General features: G+C 42.0%; 1 protein-coding gene across 4 annotated transcripts in view; it reads left to right on the forward strand.

Annotated features, from left to right (window-relative positions):
* Positions 1-21,253, forward strand: part of Cntnap4 (contactin associated protein-like 4) — a 312,910-nt gene that overhangs the window by 25,214 nt on the left and 266,443 nt on the right. The window lies entirely within an intron of this gene.

Raw genomic sequence — 21,253 nt, forward strand, 5'->3', positions numbered from 1 at the left:
TTTTAACATAACATTTACTAGGCAAGAAGTCTAGGAGTTTCTAATGTATAGTGACTAGGTAGTTGATACACAGACATGCATATTTCACTTCTTAATGTTCGGATATAAATCTTCAGTGTGGTTGTGATGGTTTGTATATGCTTGGCCCAGAGAGTGGCACTATTTGGAAGTGTGGCCTTTTTGGAGTAGGTTTGGGTTGTTGGAGTAGGTGTGTCACTGTGGGCATGGGCTTTAAGACCTTCATCCTAGCTGCCTGGAAACCAGTCTTTCACTAGCAGCTTTCAGATGAAGATGTAGAACTCTCAGCTCTGCCTACACCATGCCTGCCTACATGCTGCCATGCTCCTGCCTTAATGATAATGGACTGAACCTCTGAGCCTGTAAGCCACCCCCAGTGAAATGTTGTCCTCATAAGACTTGCCTTAGTCATGGTGTCTGTTCACAGCAGTAAAACCCTAAAACAGCGGTGGTGTTCTCACATTGCCTTAGTCAAGGATTTCAAGGCTCTTTCCGTGTGTGTGTGTGTGTGTGTGTGTGTGTGTGTGTGGTGGGTTTTTTTTTTTTTTTGTGGTATATGCACATCTGTGTCTATAGGTTCATGACTGTGGGTACAGAGGCTAGAGGAAGACATGGAATGTTCTGCTCCATCAATTCTCTGCCTTATGCCTTTGAGGTAGAGTCTCTCACTAAGCTTGGAGCTGGGCTGGTAGACAGCAAGCCCAGTTATCTCCCTGCCTTTGTTCCCACAACGATGGAAGGTGCTAAGAGGTGCTAAGGATTCGAACCCATTTCCTCAAGCTTGTACAGAGAATGCTCCCCGCTGAGCCATTTCCCAGCCTCCTTTCTTTGTTGGATTATTATCAGCATCTGTGCTACAGGGAAAAAATGATGCCTTTTAAGAACCTTAAAAATATTCATTCAAGATTCAAAATATTTTTAAAATGTTCATGCAATGAGAACTGATAAACCAGGTATTAATCCGAGAATTCCCCTCCTCCCTGCCTTTCTATGTCAAATGAGTCACCTTTCTGAGATCAGCTCTAGTTAGAGACACTCTCCCATCTCTGCAGCCTTCGTTCGTGTGTTTGCATAGCAACAAATCACTGCACAAATCAGAACAAACCCTCTTTCAGAGGCCCCTACGTTCACTCTTCTCTTTCTGCCATGGCCTTTTAAACCACAGTGTGGGGCTGAGCTCTTCAGCAGGGATGAGACACACAGGCACAGCATTTCAATGCATTATTTTAATTACTGAGCCAGAGTGTTACGCGGGGTGCTATAAAAACAAGGAGAACACTTAAGCCCAAGGAGGTCAGCCAACAGGTCTTTGTCTGGAGGCCATTCCATGCTGCGGGTCTCAGCAGAGGCGCAGCAAAGCAAATGCAGACAGAACTCTTAGTTTAATCAAACTGGAGTAGCCAGGCTGACCCGAAATGCAATAATCAGACTGTAATAGTCCTGGAACATCTATACCGAGGGCTGATGGGAGCAAGTAGAGCTGAAGATGAGTTTATAATTAACGCTCCAGGTTTTGTGGATGGCAATTAGATTGCTTAGACTACCCCACTCCCGTGCTTGTGAGTGGCGAAGGGCGGAGAAGCAGCCAGAGCCTCTGTTCTAGGGACCACACAGTGGAGAAATTCATTAGAATCTGAGATGCAGACAGAAAGCCAGTGAGAGGTATGGCCATATCCTAGAAGCCATGATGAACGTGTAAATAGTGTGTGCCTGTGTGTACGTGCATATGTACCATAGTCACAGGCAGTGTCCCTTCTAGAGGCTCAGTTGCTTGTTGGGACACTGGAAAGCTGGACTCTGTACCATCTCCGGGTCACACTCACAACGGGGACATTTTTGGAGATGTTCCCGTTCTCATCTCATAGCGGAGTCACTAATTGGTGGGAGCACTTAATACTAAGAGCCAGCCAGGGATACTAAGGCGAGACTGTATCTACCAGTTTCTCTGTACAGTTTGTGACGTGCTCTCTAAAACCACTGGCTTTCCCAGTTTCATTGGTAACAATGCCCAGTGTTCAGAAGTTAGGTCAACTTTCTAATAGAGATGTCTGGCATCTGACTGATGCATGTTTAAAAAAAAAATCTCGCTCCACTGGCCATTATGTAGCATGACTTGTTCACTCCTCCATCATGCCCCACTGAAAATAATGCCTTCAAGTATTTGCTCCAATGACTCATTCCAAGTTCAGACAACAGGGGCTGGGGGACTAGTTCAGTTGGCAAATGCTTTCCTTGCAAACAGGAGGAACTGAATTCTGCCCCGAGAACCCAGGAAAATTCCAGGTATTGTGGCATACCCTTGTAGTCCCAGCACTGGGAAGGCAGGGTCCTGGGAGCTCACTAGCCAACCCAGTCAAACCTAATTGGTAAGCTTCAGGCCCATAAGGGACTGCAATTCCTAGAAGAATTCCTGAGATGGCACCTGAGATTGTACCTCTGGTCATTTCATGCACACAGATTCACACACACTTGCACCTGCATGCACCCACTCACACTTACATATATGCATACACTCACACATTAAAGAAATAGAATACTGGTCAGATAATAAAGGGGGAATGTGGGACTGACAGCTTAATCAGCACAGAAATGAAGCTTTATGGAAAATAAAAATATGCCCAAAGACTTCAGCAAGAAATTTAAATTCTCTGACCTTCAGTGCAGAAAACGGGAAATGGGCAGATGTTTTTCAAGGGGTTTGTGTAAGGATTTAACTGCTTGGGACATCATGTGAAGACCCATGATTATCATGGTGTGTTAGCCAGGGTTTAAATGCCTATAGGGATTAGCAGAAGGGTCTAGTGGAAGAAAGACTTATTGGAGCTCACGATTTTAGAGATGTCTGTTTGTGGTTGGCTGGCTCCATTGCTTTGGACCCAGGGTAAGGCAGAGCATCGTAGTGAAGTGCATGGTGGGGTGGAGTTATTCACTTCATGCTGACAAGGGCGTCTAGGAAGTGACAGGAAGCAGCTGGGGTCAAGACATGCTCTTCAAAGGCATGTTCCTCATTGGCCACTTCCACCAACCAGGGCCTACTTCCCACAGTTTCTCCATCCCCAAGTAGCCTACTCAAGATTCAAGTCATGGGGTAGATCAAAATCCTTGTCCCCTCTCACTCACACCCAGGTATATGCCTCACTAACCTTGTTCTCCCTCAGTCCAGTTAGCTTAATAGTCTAGATTCACTATCTCTTCTTAGCAGGTTTTCCTCTATAGGACCCCAGATAATGTTTCACAGGTACATTGGCATGGGTCAAGTTATTCTATAAATGCCTTTCTTTCTAAGCATGAAGTCAATTTGCAGTATATCAAACACTTTGACACATGCCAGAGAAGTACTTGAATCATGGGTCAGTGTGTGTATGGGGTGTGTGTGTGCGCGACTTTGATAATGGGGTACCTATGGGATGAATGAGTAAACGAACCCTTGGTCAGCTCAATAACACTTCGTGGGGACTAAAAGAAGACGAATGGGAAAGGAGAGACAGAAAAGCAAAGTGGAAGCTGTATCATTTGAACACACTTTCTAAGGCTTAAATTAGAACATAACAATTTAAAGCTAGCTCTACAGTGCCAATTTCTAATTCTAATGAAGACTCAGGATGAGACACCTGTAAAATCAGGACACAGAAAGGGAGAGGTCCGAGTGAGGCTCTTGGATTTTGTCTTTTCAACTGGAATTATTTTACTTCAGTTTATTTTATTTTGCACAGTCTGGGTTTGAACCGGAGATTTCCTTTCTTCAGCCTCCTGAATGCTCGGACGACACGCTTGTACCACCATGCCTGGCTAAGACACTTAATCTGTTTTTAAATAAGATGTCTTGAAGATGAAAATGGCAAATGCCTGAAGATCGCTTTTAATACTGTCCTATTGAGAACTTCAAGAATGATCTTAACCCAACAATTTTAAACTTAGTGCTTTGATTTTTAAATGACAAATATAAAAGGCATTTTTTTTTGTAGGTGTCTTTGAAGCCAAAAGCAGATCATGTTAGAATATGCACAACAACAACAACAAAAAAAGCATGTTGAGGCATCTTTCCTAGTTTTACGTAATTCATGATCTTAAAATTCATGCCTTAACATATATATCTAGGAGGGCATTAACAATTAAAATAGTATTTGCAATCTGAAGCTGAACTCATACATGGGAGATCTGAAAACAAATGAGTTGCCAAAATTTGTTTAATTGCAAAGGGGTGTCCTCAGAATGTTGGGAAGGTCACAACAGCTGAAAAAGAGACAAAGGACCTACCATCCTTACAGATATTCCTCAGAACAAGTTTTATCAGAATTCAATTCCTGGTAGCATGCTCATATTTTCTTGTCTGCTGCTAACCGGAACTTTAGGTCCTAATCAGAGCAATTACTGTAGCTTACCAAGTGGGACTAGCCAATGACATGACAGTTTACATCCTGAACCCAGTTGGGGAAATTTCCCTTATGCATCTCATCTCTGTTTTCTTCGTGTCTCTGTCCTTTAAGCTTTTTAAAGGACAGGATGTTCTCACCTTTCAGTACTTGAAAGCCAAATAAAATTGGGATTTTGGGAGGTGGGGTGGGGAGGTGGAGTGGGGAGAGACAGTCTCATGTGGTCCAGGCTGGTCTTGCATTTATATACTTGCTATGCAGTCAAGAATGACCGTGAACTCCAGATTCTCTTGCCTCTGCTTTTTATGTGTTGGAGATGCAAGCATGTATCCACGTTATGAGATACTGGGGGTGGGACTCAGGGCTCCATGCAGGCTAGGCAAGCACTCCATTGGCTGGGCTACACTCTCAGCTCAGGATTTTTATCAATTAATTCTATCTCCGAAATCCCTCTTGTCGGGTAATATAATGTAATCATACCGGCGTCATCGGATAACATTTACAAGTTCTGCCTCCACTCGACTGGAGCAGAACATGTAAGATATTTACTATGTGAGGTTAGAGCCTTGGGTATCATCTCAGAAGTTTTGCCTGCAGACAGGTTTACAGAACCGGCTGATCTCCTAAAAGAAAAGACCCCAGGCTACAGAACCGCTTTACGTGGATCAGGTGTTTAGAACTGTGACCAGCGGTTCCCTGATCACGGGCCGGGCTTTATTGGAAAGGTGGTGTTTATGAAGCCCAGTCGGGTCTGTCATGGAGCTGATTCGCACCTGCTCAGCCAGCTCTTAGTTAAGCTGCCAACACAGTGGAAAGGAACCTCTGAGGCCAGCCAAGCTCGCCCCTCGCTTGATTATGAAATCAAACACAATAATCTTAACCAATGAAATGGAAACAGCTTCCACCTAATCTCATATGTGATTGTTCAGGGAAGCGTATTGTTTCTAGTTGGCTTGGCTTTTTTTCCTCCCTCAGTGAGAAATAGCTGTTTATTAAAATAGCTTTGTGGACTCCCTTACTGACATCCATTTGTCTTCAGCCAAATTCCTCATCGCTTTGAATCATTTCTGCCTCCATTTGTAAGTGTGCGGTGGTTGGTGGCACAAATAACACCCCTCAAAGTGACTTGGTAATGAAATGGGGTTCCTCTTCATTGATGTCAAAACACCATCTGACTAGAATTTTTTTTTAAAAAAAGTGAATTGAGGTGTACCCAATTTTGTCTCTAGGAATCAAAGTTTAAACCATGGTGTCTTAGTCAGGGTTTCTATTCCTGCACAAACATCATGACCAAGAAGCAAGTTGGGGAGGAAAGGGTTTATTCAGCTTACATTTCCATACTGCTGTTCATCACCAAAGGAAGTCAGGACTGGAACTCAAGCAGGTCAGGAAGCAGGAGCTGGTGCAGAGGCCATGGAGGGATGTTCTTTACTGGCTTGCCTCACCTGGCTTTCTCAGCCTGCTCTCTTATAGAACCCAAGACTACCAGCCCAGAGATGGCACCACCCACAAGGGGACCTCCCCTCTTGATCACTAATTGAGAAAATGCCTTGCAGCTGGATCTCATGGAAGCATTTCCCCAACTGAAGCTCCTTTCTCTGTGATAACTCCAGCTGTGTCAAGTTGACACGAAATTAGCCAGTACACATGGCAATTTCAGGTAGAAAACATCAGTTGATGTAAATAGCACATACACAGCAGGGCACTGTTACTGTTACTTTACATACAGTGTAGTCAGCACAGTTTGAATGAAAGCAGTCTATGTGTATCACTGAGCTATCTATAGATGCTCACTGTCTTAGGGTTTCACTGCTGTTAACAGATACCATGACCAAGGCAACGCCTATAAGGACAACATTGAATTGGGACTGGCTTACAGGTTCAGAGGTTCAGTCCATTATCCTCAAGACAGAAAGCATGGCAGCATCTAGGCAGGCATGGTGCCAGAGAACCCAAGGGTTCTGCATCTTGATCCAAATGCAGCCAGGAGGAGACTGTTCTATCCTGGGCAGAGTTTGAACACTAGCAGACCTCAAAGCCCACACCACACCCACACCACACAGTGACACTTCCCCCAACAGGGCCACACCTACTCCAATAAAGCCACACCTCCTAATACTGCCACTCTTGATGGCCAAGCTTTGAAATAGGTGAATCTATGGGGTGCCAAACCTATTCAAACCACCACAGTTACATTCTTCCAATTTCTTTCCTCTTTCCTATGAATCAAAATGTCTGGATTTCTGCAGCATCTGTAGTTTTAACTTTCATTTTTTCCCCCTATAGTAAGCAAAACAATTCTAAAAATGAAGAGGTAGGATGAAAACATACAGCCTTTTGGAACATTAAAAACTATTCCCTCATAGGTGAACCATATATTGTAAGGATACTTCTACTTTATTTTTAGGTTAATGTGTTCATTAATTCCTCTTTGTTTAGAGGGAAGGGAGCATGGTTAGGAAGTTTGACTGCTACCCTCTCTCCATCTCAGAGGACTGATCTTACCAAAAATTGTAAGAAATATGCAGCTAAAATTTATTTATTTCTTTGTTAGAGAGATGGCTCAGTGCCTGAGCATGTACTGTTCTTCAGAGGACCTGGCTTTGGTTCCTAGTACTTACTTACATCAGGCAGCTGACAGTCACCTATAACTCCAGCTCCAAGGAATGTGATACCCTCTTCTGTCCTCTTTGGGAATTTGCACTCACACATGCATACACGCATGCACATGCTCGCACACTCACACACACACACACACACACACACACACAGAACATACCAACAAAATCTTTCAAGTAGCTTCAACTCTGGAACTTCCTGAATTCATATAATCAGATGTTGAAAACTTGCAATTATAAATGTGGATGGTACTGATTACATACAAGATGCTCCATACTTTCACCCTATGATCCAGGCTACCCTCAAACTCCAGCTTCTCTTAGCTCAGCCACCCCAGTGCTGGCCTTACCAGCACATGCCTTTCTACATGACCTCCCTTGGATCTTGGATTATGTTGCTACACATGGTTGAAGGGGCTTTGCAGATGCGACTAGACCAGGGACTTGGAATGGGGAGGTGTTTTCCTGGGTTGTCTGTGTTAACCTCTTGTCAGCTTGATGATCCTTGGCAATGAAAGGACATGGTAGAATTAGGGAAGGCGTGGTGGCAAGGTCAATTGCAAGGCCCAAGCCTAGAATTGCAGGTGACCTTTAGCTGCTGAAAAAGGAAGGATACTATGCTCCTCTAGAGCTCCCACCTGTAGCGCCATAGTATTAATTGCTCCAACCTTTGCTCCAGGATCTCTGTGCTACTAGCTCCTCCCACTTCCTTTTTGCTCTACTTGCCTTTGCTCCGGGAAGTGACCATGCTACCAGCTCCCACCAGAGACCCTTGATTCCTATAAAGGGATAAAACACATACACACAGTTTGTTGCTCTACAATTTGCCTTCTTGGCACAGTTGCTGGGCACTACTATCTCCCCACCCCCCACCTCCCGGGCAATGCGTGCCCATATCAATTTCTTAACTCAGTCGCTTCCACCTGCCGTAAATTTAGAGGCTAATCCCATATGGCCCCTGCCAAACATCCATGACTATTCATCTGTGGTAGTGGTCCTGGCTCCTCCCCAGACCTCATATGGCTGTTGTGTTCTTCCCATTCCAAACATCAACATTGCCCTCCGTACATATTGATTTTAGCCCACTTGAGCTGATGGTAGATTTCTGAATGCAGGGCTGCAGGATAATAGATAGGTATCTTTCTGAGAGTATTATAGTCACTTGCTTTCCCCTTCTCGGCTTCGGTCTCTGGGCTCTGGAAAAACATGCCATAGTCTGTAGAGATCTACTCAAGAAAATTTACACAAACTTAGTAGAAAAGAAGGTAAGGAAGAAGGCTAATGATTTCCTAGTTGGTTTGTGTCTTATTTGCGTCTGTTTTCCTCCTTGAACTAATTTTTTCTCTTTTAAAATGTTTATGTTCCCCTCCCCCCCAGATGAACTGAATCAATTATCTTGTAATTTCTATATCTTCGAATTGGCTAGCTTTCATTTTTATGAGTCCCCCCACCCACCCCCTTGAGCTTGTGTTTCTTACATTGTGTTCTCCCAAGCTGAGTGGTAAGTCTTTTTTTTCCCATCATTCATTTTTAAATAGGTATTTAAGGCTTTTGTATCTAAGGCTTAGTTGAACATTTAATTAAGTCTATAAACTAGGGTAGACCTGGCTATTGAATGCTCCTTAGGACTTAGCAGTAGGGAATGAATGGTGTATGTTAGTCGAGGTCCATGATGACTTCCTCAGGGCTTATAGACTTGATTTTGAAGTACTTGCCTTGAGAATTTCTCCCTGGAAGATAATAGACAACATTTCTCCATCTTCACTTCCTAAGGTCCCAATGATGATGATGATGATAACAATAATAATAATAATAACAATAATGAAGCTCAATTACACCAAAGTTCTCCTTGAGGATCCAATGAGTTTACTGGGCTTTCTCTCAGAGCATAGGTAAGAGTCTGTTGGGTTGATCCCAAAGCAATCTCACAGGGAAATCCTCAACCTGCATGTATGATGCCTTCTTTATAGTCATTTAAATGGCGCCCTCCCCTCCAACGTCATACTATATAGCCTAGTCCTTCTTTGAGAGTTGAGATCCCAAAGACCTCATACAATGAGTGTAGACGTGTTCCATTTGGCTGGGAGGAGAGGTTAGATACCTAGCTGAGAGGGAGGAGGCAATGACCTTCCCAGGTCCCTCTCTCTATGAGGGAATGCCAACAGTCAGGAAGCCCTTCTGTGACATTCTTGGGTGCATAGACACAGCTGGTCTTAGGAAGATGCCTATTGTTCTTCGTGGAGGATGGTGCCATGAAAAGCAGTTCATCACTTTCTTTCCAAGGATCCATCTTTTCTCAATGGCATTTCCCTAGCACATATGGATAGTGGGGCCTGGAAGTTTTATCAACTTCTTTTTCCCAGCCTCCTGATCTCTAAGCGAAGAAGCAAAAACCAAGACCCTAAGACCTCTCAGGCAAACAGGTCCCCACTCTGAAGTTAAATACTATCCAGTTGGAATGTCGGCAGGAAGCAAAACTCCACAGGAGAAAGTAAGGGGTCTGAGTGTAGTCCTTAAGTCAAAGGATTCAGATGTGAGATGTCAGAGGAAGAAGGCAATGTTTTCCTCCTTCCTCCAGTAACTCTTATGCTGCCTGCTATGAATATTTTGTTTCAACAAATGTGCTAACTCCATTTATCACACTAATTTCCAAGGTGGTGCATTCAAGACAAGCATATTAATAACTCCTCAAAAAGACACATTTTTCTTTACTCACTAGAACTGGCAGTAGATGAAAAGAGATACATTATTTCGAGAACCCTGCTCTGTCCTTTCAACGTCGTAGGCATTTAATCACGTGACACCATCAAGCCCTTCTGTGAAGTATGCTTTAATGTGCATTATAGAGGGAAGTATGTCAAGGTGGAGGAGTATGGATCAGACCCTGGGAAGTGCCAGAACAAGCATTTAAGGCTTCTCTAGATCCAAAGCCAGCCCACATTTCTCAATGCCCAGTGTCACTTGTGTCATTTCTGTTAAATATATCACTTAACTAAGAGGTCAACAGGGGGGTCGGGAAGTGGGTGAGTAAGTAAAGTACTTATTATGCAAGCATGAGGACCTGAGTCATACTCAGAGTCCATTAAAAAAGAAAAAAGCAAGGTGCAGTGGGCTGCACTTTTAATTCCAGTGTTGGACAGGCAGATCTCTGGGGCTCACTGGTCATCTATGCACATAGGCATGAGCACACACAGACACAAACACACAGACACAGAAGAAACATTTTGCTGCAAATATTTGATTATGAAAGGTATATGCTCAATACCCTAGTAGCAAAAGTAAGTACACTTCATTTAATAATAATAATAATGATACAATAAGCATAAACAAAACTAAGGATAAACATGTCAGGAGAGAGCAGCATTAGAAACAAATAAAACTGACCACAAATAAATGCAATGGGATAATTAATTTATGTTTCTAAAACCTGTGGAGAAGAAAGGTGACGATTCTCAGACATCGCAAGGAGCAACAACACACAGAGATGCCCCCTGTGTCAGCAGTCATTCACTCCTTTGGCTAACAATGTGTAGAGTTCCAGGTTTTCTTATCTACCTACCAAACAAAGGAAGGTGCCTGTGATAGGAAGAAGGATGAATGAATAGATAAAAGAGTGAATTGATAAAACCTTTATGAGGGAAATTGTGATGCATTGCAGCATCTCGTGTACATTAACTCCATCTAAATATAAAATACGTTTAATTAACCATATTATACATTCTAAGTGTAAAATGCATTTAACTAGATTTCATATTTAAAATATATCTAAATATAATTTTTATTTTTTTATTTTTTAAAAAAATTTATTAGGTATTTTCCTCATTTACATTTCCAATCCTATCCCAAAAGTACCCCATACCCCCCCCCCCACTCCCATACCCACCAACTCCCACCTCTTGGCCCTGGCATTCCCCTGTACTGAGGCATATAAAGTTTGCACGACCAATGGGCCTCTCTTTCCACTGATGGCCGACTAGGCCATCTTTTGGTACATATGCAGCTAGAGACATGAGCTCCGGGGGTACTGGTTAGTTCATATTGTTGTTCCACCTATAGGGTTGCAGATCCCTTTAGCTCCTTGGGTACTTTCTCTAGGTCCTCCATTGGGAGCCTGCGATCCATCCAATAGCTGACTGTGAGCATCCACTTCTGTGTTTGCTAGATAGGGGACTAATATCCAATATATATAAAGAACTCAAGAAGGTGGACTCTAGAAAATCAAATAACCCCATTAAAAATGGGGCTCAGAGCTGAACAAAGAATTCTCACCTGAGGAATACAGAATGGCTGAGAAGCACCTGAAAAAATGTTTAACATACTTAATCATCAGGGAAATGCAAATCAAAACAACCCTGAGATTCCACCTCACACCAGTCAGAATGGCTAAGATCAAAAATTCAGGTGACAGCAGATGCTGTCGAGGATGTGGAGAAAGAGGAACACTCCTCCATTGTTGGTGGGATTGCAAGCTTATACAACCACTCTGGAAATCAGTCTGGCGGTTCCTCAGAAAATTGGACATAGTACTACCGGTGGATCCCTAAATACCTCTCCTGGGCATATATCCAGAAGATGTTCCAACCAGTAAGAAGGACACCTGCTCCACTATGTTCATAGCAGCCTTATTTATAATAGCCACAAGCTGGAAAGAACCCAGATGCCCCTCAACAGAGGAATGGATACAGAAAATGTGGTACATTTACACAATGGAGTACTACTCAGCTATTAAAAAGAATGAATTTATGAAATTCCTAGGCAAATGGATGGACCTGGAGGGCATCATCCTGAGTGAGGTAACCCAATCACAAAAGAACTCACATCATATGTACTCACTGATAAGTGGATATTAGCCCAGAAACTTAGAATACCCAAGATATAAGATACAATTTGCAAAACACATGAAACTTAAATATAATTTTTAAATGTATTGAACTTCAATCCACTCATTCTACCGGGTATCTTTTTTCTTTTTATTCCCTCATCTTAAATTTCCATGTTTATATTTGAGAACTTCATCTGTGTGCGTCATCTGCATCATTCTCACCTCTCTTCCTCCCCAACCAAATTATTTTATTGTTACAGATATATGCACATACAACCAAGTCTATTTAGTTTTGTGCACAGGTGCTTGTGTCCAGGGCTGACCACTTGGGATTGCACAACCACGGGGGCTGGGGGGAGGGGGGCGTCTCATCCCTGGAGGAAGATGTTTCTCCCTTTATCTGTAGGTAGCCATTGCTCACTTGCAGCTCTTTATGCAGGGTAGGCCCTTGTGGAATCCCCTCTGTCTACATTCTTCAGAATCACATCACCCCAGTCCCCAGAGTGAGCATCTACCTTACATCCATGCACAGTAAACCACAGCAAAGCTTGCTCCCCTGTTATTTCTGCTTCTACTTAGGAGGCAGTGTTAAATGTGGTCAATGTCTCTGTCGATGAAATTCCGAGAAGCCCATAGACTCCTAGAAGGCTGATGTTCGCTTGACTTTAAGACAATTACTTCTTTGACTCTTTCACCTTTGGTTGCTTTTCTTGGGTGGATTTGTGGGTCTCTTTGTCCTAATATCTAGAGTTTAAATAGTTGCTATTAAAACTCCAAAATCAATCAGCCTCTGGCTGTGCTGTCATTAAAAGTTAACTGCCTTCCCATTAATCCATTAATTTGTGAAGATTAATTGGGAAAGCTCTTTAAACTATGGCTGTAACTTGGAGCGCACAAGCCAGTGTTTGCCCCCTCATGAAAGCTTACCACATTAGCACCACAAGCATTAGCAACTTTGAATTCTGCTTGCCCATCCCTCTGTGGGAGAAAAATGCATCGGGTCTTATAGATTGCTGCCTGCACGAATTGCTTGGGAAGCAATGTCTCTCTTTAGCTTGGCTTGTACAAACATACTGATAAATATTTACTTGTTTTAAATTGCAGCAATATGGTATTTTTTTTTTTTTTTTAGATTTAAGCCACTGACTGACAGTTAGAAGCTCATGTTTATCCCATTTAATATATCTAATACCACCATCCTCAAGCGAATGTTAATTTTCTCATCAAAGTCAAATTAATACTCAGAGAAGCTCGGGAATTTTCAGTTGACTACCCTCGCTAGAGTTTAGGTTTGCTGAGATGTTATTTTAGGGAACAGTTCGAGGATGAGGTAAGCCCGTGTATCGCCCATTCCACTACCTGCAGAAGAAAAAGTTAGATCTAATTTAGTCCCATTCGCACCTTCATTTTTCCCCCAACCTTTTTCCTTTTCTAAACATGGTATTTTTCATTTTATTTATTTTAAAGATCTATTTTAATTTTTAATTGTGTGTATCCCCCTTCTATCTGTGTGTTTGTGTGTGTGTGTGCACACATGTGCAAATGAGCACATGTGTATCCCCTTCTGTCTGTCTGTCTGTCTCTCTCTCTGTGTATGTGTGTGTATGCACATTCACAAATGAGCAAATGAGCACAGGTGCCCTCCAAGGTCAGAGTTATTGGATTCTCTGGGGCTGGAATTACAGGTGGTTGTAAGCTACCCAGCAGAGGTGCTGGGAACTGAACCAGGTCCCTCTGTAAGAGCAGTGTCTGCTCTTAACTATGGTATCATCTCTCTCTTTAGCCATTTTTCTTTTACTTAAGCCCAATAGCAGTTTTACTTTTCTTTGAAACTTTCACGCCACCACCCCCATGATCATGATGTCACTGTGAAATAGCTGTGTCTGTATACTCAGTCCATGTGGCTTCATAAGGCGAAGGGTAGTATATGATGTCACAACTGTTTCTTCAATCCTAAAACAGACTCATGAAACACCAGCCCGAAACATAAAGACATTTGTGAAAAAAAAAACACCCCAACAGATAGGAATTAATTCGCACAGCTATTTTAATTGCTATCAAGCTAGTGTGGTCCTGGCTGTGGGGCATAGGCAGTGGAGGTTTGAAATCTCTCCCATGTGGTTCTACCCTGAGGCTCAGATGAATCCTGAAGGTGCCTATTCCAGATAAGACTACCTGGAGCCGATTCATAGTAGATATGTCTATATGCACATGTTCATAGTACATATTTCATATATATATATATATATATATATATATATACACACACACATGTATATACATATAGACAGATCTACACATATGTATATATGTATATGTATATATGTGTATATGTATATGTATATATACACATACATACATACAATCAGAAACTGATCATTTTTCAAGCATACAAAACACACACAGGTCTTGCATGCATCCTTAAGGCAGACTAAAGGGTGGCTTTTCTTTAGTGTGCCTCATTAACACACAGTATGACTTTAGCTGGGAATCTGAGATGAGAAGGTTGAGAAGAGCTCACGGGAGTGGAAATAAACAGAGAACACCCAAATGAGAACGAACAGAGGTTGTTAATACAGTTTGCTGTTGCAGAAGATTTAGCTGCTGTCATCTGGACTTGGCTGAGAGACTCAAAGGCAGGCAGAAGAGAGAGAAGCTGTACAGTGTTAGAAGTCAGAGAGGCTCCAGAGGATCCTGATTAGTGGGCATGGGCATGGGGGAAGTTAGGCTAAGTCTCTTGGGCATCCTAATGATTGCTTAGGAACATACTTGACTTGGTCTTAAGCGGCTCTTACACTGGAAGCAGAGACAAAGGTTAAGGGTCCTTTCTGTGATCTTCCGAGTCCTGGTTATTTGCTGTCACTCCTTCTAGGAGTTAATGTTGGCTTGTGAAGCTGTGAAGCTGGTTTTTAAAGCGCCCGTTTCCCATGTAGGCTGGCCATCCTCCCCCCACCTTCCACATCCAGTCTCTCATTGGGCAGACATCAGAGACACACCAGGTACAGATAGAGGCCACATGTCAGGCCAAGTCAGGGGACTGGACTCTGTCTGAACTCATGAACCTAAAAACCTAGGGTTTGTGGTAACAAAATAATATTATTGTTGTGGATGAAATCTTGCCTCGTTCAGAGTACTTTTTGATAGCACACATCAACCTAATCGTATGCTATATCTTTTAAATTAGTTCATGGTTTCCAATTTCAAGTAGATGAGTCTTCAATAATATAGATTGGAACAAACATTTTTTTCAAGGATATGGATTTCTTGAGGCAGAGGCTATTCCTTAATCCTAAAACTGTCAGTGGGATGTTTGGTCCGGGTCTGTGAAATCCATTTCCTCAAAGGAATGAAGATCCAGTGTTTTCAAAGCTCGCTCTAAAATGAGTCATCTCGGCCTCTGGTATAAGAGAACCTTTCAGATCCGCAGCTTCCTGCTCCACCACCCCTCTCCCATGCCAGTCTCCAATGCGTATCCTCATGGGCTGTATGATTCATTAGGAAGGATACAAATGATTTTTGGCAGGTTTTCAGAATACCAGGGAAGGTGGTTACTCAGCAGCAGATAGGCTGCATGTTCTTGCAAATCAGCCCTGACTTTCTGTAATGTGTGTTTTCGATGACCAATTCTCTTTTCAACAGCATGTTGGCCTAGAACAGGAGATCTGACACTGTAAAGACTGGATTCACTCACTCCTAATGTGTCCTTGGGTGATTTATTTAACGACAGTGCCTTATTTTCCCTCAATTGTCCCTGTAGTTAATAGTTTAAGGTAGGATATTTTTTCGGGACAAAATTGCTCCAGTATCTAATAGGACAGCATACGGTATTCGTCAGGACCAAATGAGGTAAAAGATGTAAAAACGCTAACAACGTAAGCACCTATAATATACACTTATTATCATGGTACAGGTAATATTGCAAACAGCTTAAGAAAATTGAATTACTTTTATTAAAAACCGAACAGCTTTTACTTACTTATGAGAATTATGCATTAAAGCCTTTTGCAAAATAAAAGGAAATTACATTCTATCGAGCTGTATTAAAATACTTTCAATACAGCTTACACCTTCGCTTGCAGAAGACCATTGAATGTTCTCATACACACAGCTTGCAGGGGAACCAATTCATCATTGTCTTTCTAATGACAAAGGTAAGTTTTTCTCCCATGGGAAGAACAACTGCTGACTTTTCTGAGCTATTGATCTAAAAGCTGCAGTCTCTCCCTCCCTCCCTCCCTCCCTCCCTCCCTCCTCCCTCCCCACAAACACACGCACACACTGCACCCTGTATGTGTGAAGATTTCTCAACCTAAGTTAGAAAACTTTCTTCCCTGTTACTGGTATTCTAACAGAATTCATGACATGTCTAAATGTCATCAAAGTGTACTTTTTTTTTTTAAGCAAAAAGACTAAACCCCACATTGTTACTACTTCCAACTGATGTCAAGGTAAAAGCAGAAATCCTCTGACTTTTTAAAAATGCCCAGTATTGTGTTGTAATTTTGGAAAAGCAGACTAATGGGAGTTTCTTGTCCTAATATCTCTATCTGATAATATCCCAATGTGCTCCGCTACCATTTTGAATTCCGTGAGCATCCCTAAAATGTTTGGCAACTTTATTATTATTCTCTTAGTCAACACATCAACCATCTCACCCAGTGTCTTGACATTTTCTTTTTTAAAGATTTATTTATTTATTTATTTATTTATTTATTTAATGTATGTAAGTACACCAGAAGAGGGCATCGGATCCCATTACAGATGGTTGCAAGCCACCGTGTGGTTGCTAGGAATTGAATTCAGGACCTCTGGAAGAACAGACACTGCTCTTAACCACTGAACTATCTCTCCAGCCTGATTTCTTTCTTTTCTTTTTTTTTCTTTTTTTCTTTTTTCTTTTTTGCCAACAGTATTACTGCCAGTGAAGGGACCAGAGTGCTATGATGATCTTATGTGGTACTTAATAACAAAAAGCACAGTTTTGTGTTAAGCTAATGTGACCCCTTATAGACTTTAATGCATATATACTCAATGTATACTGAATGCTATTTATTCAAGTGCAGAAATGCTGCAAATGAGAGTTCTATTCATGCTGAAATATGAGAGGAAGCTGGAGGGTACCAGCTGAGAGGAAGGCTAGGTTTTGAATCTGGAATACTGTTTTCCATCCTCAGCATCATTGGGATGTCAGAGAAAATGCTGCAGAGTGATGCCCTATGTACTGTACTGTGCAGAGTTGCATCTCTGCTCCTGATCTCCTGGCTGCCAGGAGTAACCTGCCTCAAACAGCCAGGGATTAACGTGTCATCTGGTTTTGTCAGGAACACCCAGAGCTGCAGTCCATCCACACTGGCTGAGAATCTTTGAGCTGAAACAGGGTCCAAAACTAGCTTGTTTTGCTAGTGCAACCTGAGAAAACCTATTATCTAGAATGAAACTCACAGGAGGCCTCTATACATAATCTAAAATTCCACCTCATTAATACCCACAGGGAAATGACCCATTGATTCACCATGGACTCCTCACTGCTGCCCAGGGTCTTCATCTCTTTCCATCAAATTATTGACAATCTAATAGGTAATAAGTAAATAGAGTGGGAGACCCTGAGCTTGAGAGAACAGCTTCCCGAGATGTTTTGCTCCTGCTGCCATGATGCTCCACAACATTCAAACAACGAAACCTGAAGAAATGGCCATTATGACCATACTAACATGATATGGTCCTTATATACTTGATTTCCTGCCCCAACTCGATTTGTAAATATCGACATTCTACTCCAGAAAGATACAGACCTTGAGGCAAGCTTTTGTGCCTCAACAACTTCATTGATAAGTAATTAATATTGGTATCTCAATAAAGAATAGAGGCCAGTTGCGTTGTATGAAATGATGTAAGTTCTCAGGAAAGCATGCAGTGCCACTTTTTTGTTTTTGTTTTTTAACTTGGAAAAAGGATAACTAGACAACTCTATTTCTAGGAAAGCACACAGCAGCTTAAGAGAAGGACGTGGAGGCTTGTGGTAGAGAATAGTGTCATGTCATGCGAAGGTCAACTGGAACTTGACCCAAACTTTCCCATCCATACCTTCCACGACCCACCTCCTGTGTTTGCCTGTCCCTCTCTCAGTGAACGGGAAAGATGACCCCCCTTCCCCTACTTCAACCCTATTCTTTTAAAACTAAAAATGGAACAGTATGGATTCTCAATTTACAGTTGACAAAAACGAATGGGCAATAAATATATACCTTCCAGAGTGACTGCAGCAGTGGCCCATTCTACATTCACAGGATCGATTCTGATCTGCATAATTGATTTGAGAAGAAGCAGTTAAACCATCTTTTACATCACACACCTGCATAGCAATAATGACCCCCAAAGCACATCAGTATCAGTGAGCACACGTGCGCGCGCGCGCACACACACACACACACACACACACATGCGCACACACACATGCACATACATAATGTGCATATGCACTGTTCCCACGTATACATGATGTACTTCTGTGTACACAAACACACACACACCTTAGCTCCCACTGTGTACTAAAGCATTCTGGTTGTTGCTTGTATAACTGGGTATAGCCCCCTCCCCAACGCTCTATGGGTTGTAAGTCTTTTAATGTCTATACCCCTTAGTACTTCACTTAACAACTAGATTGGCTGGTGTTAGCACTTAAGCTAATCAATAGACATGCAAGAACCTGACTTCTTTAAGAGTCAGCTAGAGAATTTAAGGTACAAAAGAAGAAGAAAAAAATGAGCTTTACATGAAAATGAGATAATCTACAGAAACCAAGTGCGGGGTGGGAATATGGCTTAGTCAGTAGAGTGCTTGCCTCGCATGCGTGAGGCCATGGTTTTGATTGCTAACACCAAGTAAATCCCCAAAGAACAAACAAACAAGCCTCAAAAGAACACAAGAAGCACATGGCCACACTGGACAAATTCTTGTGAAAGTCACCCAAGAGCAAGCTATGTTCAGGCAGAAAGAACTTTGTTACATTTTCAGGTGACTCCAGATAAGTTTTGAATTAATTTAAATTAGATTACTGCCAAAGGAGACAATAACGCTGTGTGCTTTTAAATCCCCAGGATGTGTAAAACTACTAAATATGAACTTTTTTTTTCTGATTAAAGCAAAGGTGAGAATAACTTCAGAATTCAAAAGAGTAAAGCGCTCTGAAGCATCTGCAGGGTGAATTAAGCATGTGTGGCTGTCAGAGCAAAGCATATTCATGCTATTCCTTGTACTTTGTTTTTATATATTAAGAACAATGTATGGGGGACTGGAGAGATAGATGAGTCTGTGACATTCTTGCCAAGCAAGCTGGAGGATCTGAGTTTGCTCCACCCCTCGCCCTGAACCCACATACAAAAGCTGGGTGTGTTGATAAACACTTGTCACCTCAGCACTGGGGGCATAGAGACAAGTTGAACACTGGGGCTTTAACAGCCAAGAAGCCTATCCTCATCAGCTACTCCCAGGCCAGGGACAGCCTGGAGACAGAGTGACACCTGAGGTTGTGCTCTGGCCTCCACATGCATGCATATGCCCACACATATGAGTCCCCTCCCATTATTATTCACACACAGAGAGCAGTCTATGTGATACACGTTCAAAATAAATAGATGGAGACTTGTATCTACTTTCATAGAGCCTCAGACCCACACATTGCCTAGGCTTGTGTATTTATAAAGTTTTATGACAAAATGGAATCTTTTGAATGTGTCATCAATGTCCAGACTTAGACCTTAGGCAGTTCCACCCTGGGGCTTTTCTCCTCATCTTGAGTCTACCCCAAAGGTATAAATAATACTGAAGTTTTACAGCTTCATTCGTTTTCTTAATGGAATGAAAATCACCTACGCTTTGAAACAACATGTTATTAAGCTTTGTGTTTTAAAATCCCCAAACTCACAGTTAGACTATGCTGTTATAAGTAAAAAAATTTCCCCTAAAAGTTCTATTTCTATGAACTATATTTCTTGTATTGCTGTAGTTCCTTCTCATTGCTGTGCATTATTTTACTGTGAACTATGCTGCCTCATGTCGGTTCTTTTGGGTTGCGAACAGTCCTTTGCTGTTGTAAGGGATGCATATGCCTCTCTGGGTAGGGTTGCCGAGTCTGCACCCAAGTGGGGTGTTTGTCCTTTTGATGGGAAATGAAAACTATTAACATCTGTTTATCATTCTTGTAATACTCAAAGGTTTTTTCTTGAGACTGTTCCTCATGGGTAAGCCATTCCTGGAAACACTTGCTTCCTAATAGAACTAGTGGAGTGTGGGATATGCTGAAGTTCAAATGGACGAGCTCATGGCTGGTTGTTCTTTACCAATTAGTCGCTCACGTTGTTTTCTCATAAGTAGTATGGTGGGACTTCTGGAGACCCACATGCTCCTGTTCCTTTGGCCTCTTTGGACCCTGTCCAGTTTGTCCATTTATTGCTTATAAAGTATTACCTACTTATAATTCTGATGTTTCTTAAATTTGAGTATCAATTTGCATGGCTTCTGGCCAAGGCTCAAACCACTTTTCTAGCGTGCTTCCTAACCTAATGGGAGGTGTTTTATTTTTCTTCATTTAAGACGCTTTCCATAGTCAGGACACTGATGATATCTTGGTTAACACTTCTCTTGTAGCATTCCTTCATGCATATATTCATACATTTCTTTCATCTTTAAATGTGTTCTTTCACATGTCCTACCCGATTCCAAACATTCCAACAAACTTTTATGTGCTCCTGGAGGCATCCGTGGCTCATTTGTTTCTTGTCTATGAACTTGATATGTTTTGCACTTTCCCCTCCGCTGTATAGCATCTTTTAGAAACCATAGATTCTTTGTGTTTTGCAGTAATTGAACTCAGGGCTTTGTACACACTAGGCAAGCACCCTGCTACTGAACTACATGCCTACTCCTCTTTCTGCTTTAATTGGAGTTAGGGACTTAGTAACTTAACTAGGCTTCCTTAGGTTCCCTTCCTAGCCCAGCTTGGGCTTTGACCTTGAGATCTTTATGCAGCATCCCCCCACCCCCGAGTTCCCAGGATGATGGGTATGTACCCCTAATCTCACAAACTTTCTTAATTTTAACATAGGTAAATTTATACATCTTTCTACTCATGCTAAAAACACAAACCTTTTGATCTCGACATTTTATTTTATAATTTCTACCATGTCTTCCTTCTCTGTTTCTACAATCTCCTATCTATTTTTTGTTTTCCAGTTTTTATTGAGCTTGCCAGACTTGTGGAGATATAGTGCATACATGATAGGCATATATCTAGAGAATCTAGGTCTGTTTGTTTACTTACTTGAAGACAGAGTTTCCCACAGCTCGGGCTGGTTTTGAACTCACTGTATAGCTGAGGATGACCTTGACCTCCCGATCATCCTACACCTTCCTGCTGAGCAGTA

Source organism: Mus musculus, chromosome 8 (genome assembly GCF_000001635.26).
Source record: "Mus musculus strain C57BL/6J chromosome 8, GRCm38.p6 C57BL/6J".
NCBI lineage: Eukaryota > Metazoa > Chordata > Mammalia > Rodentia > Muridae > Mus > Mus musculus.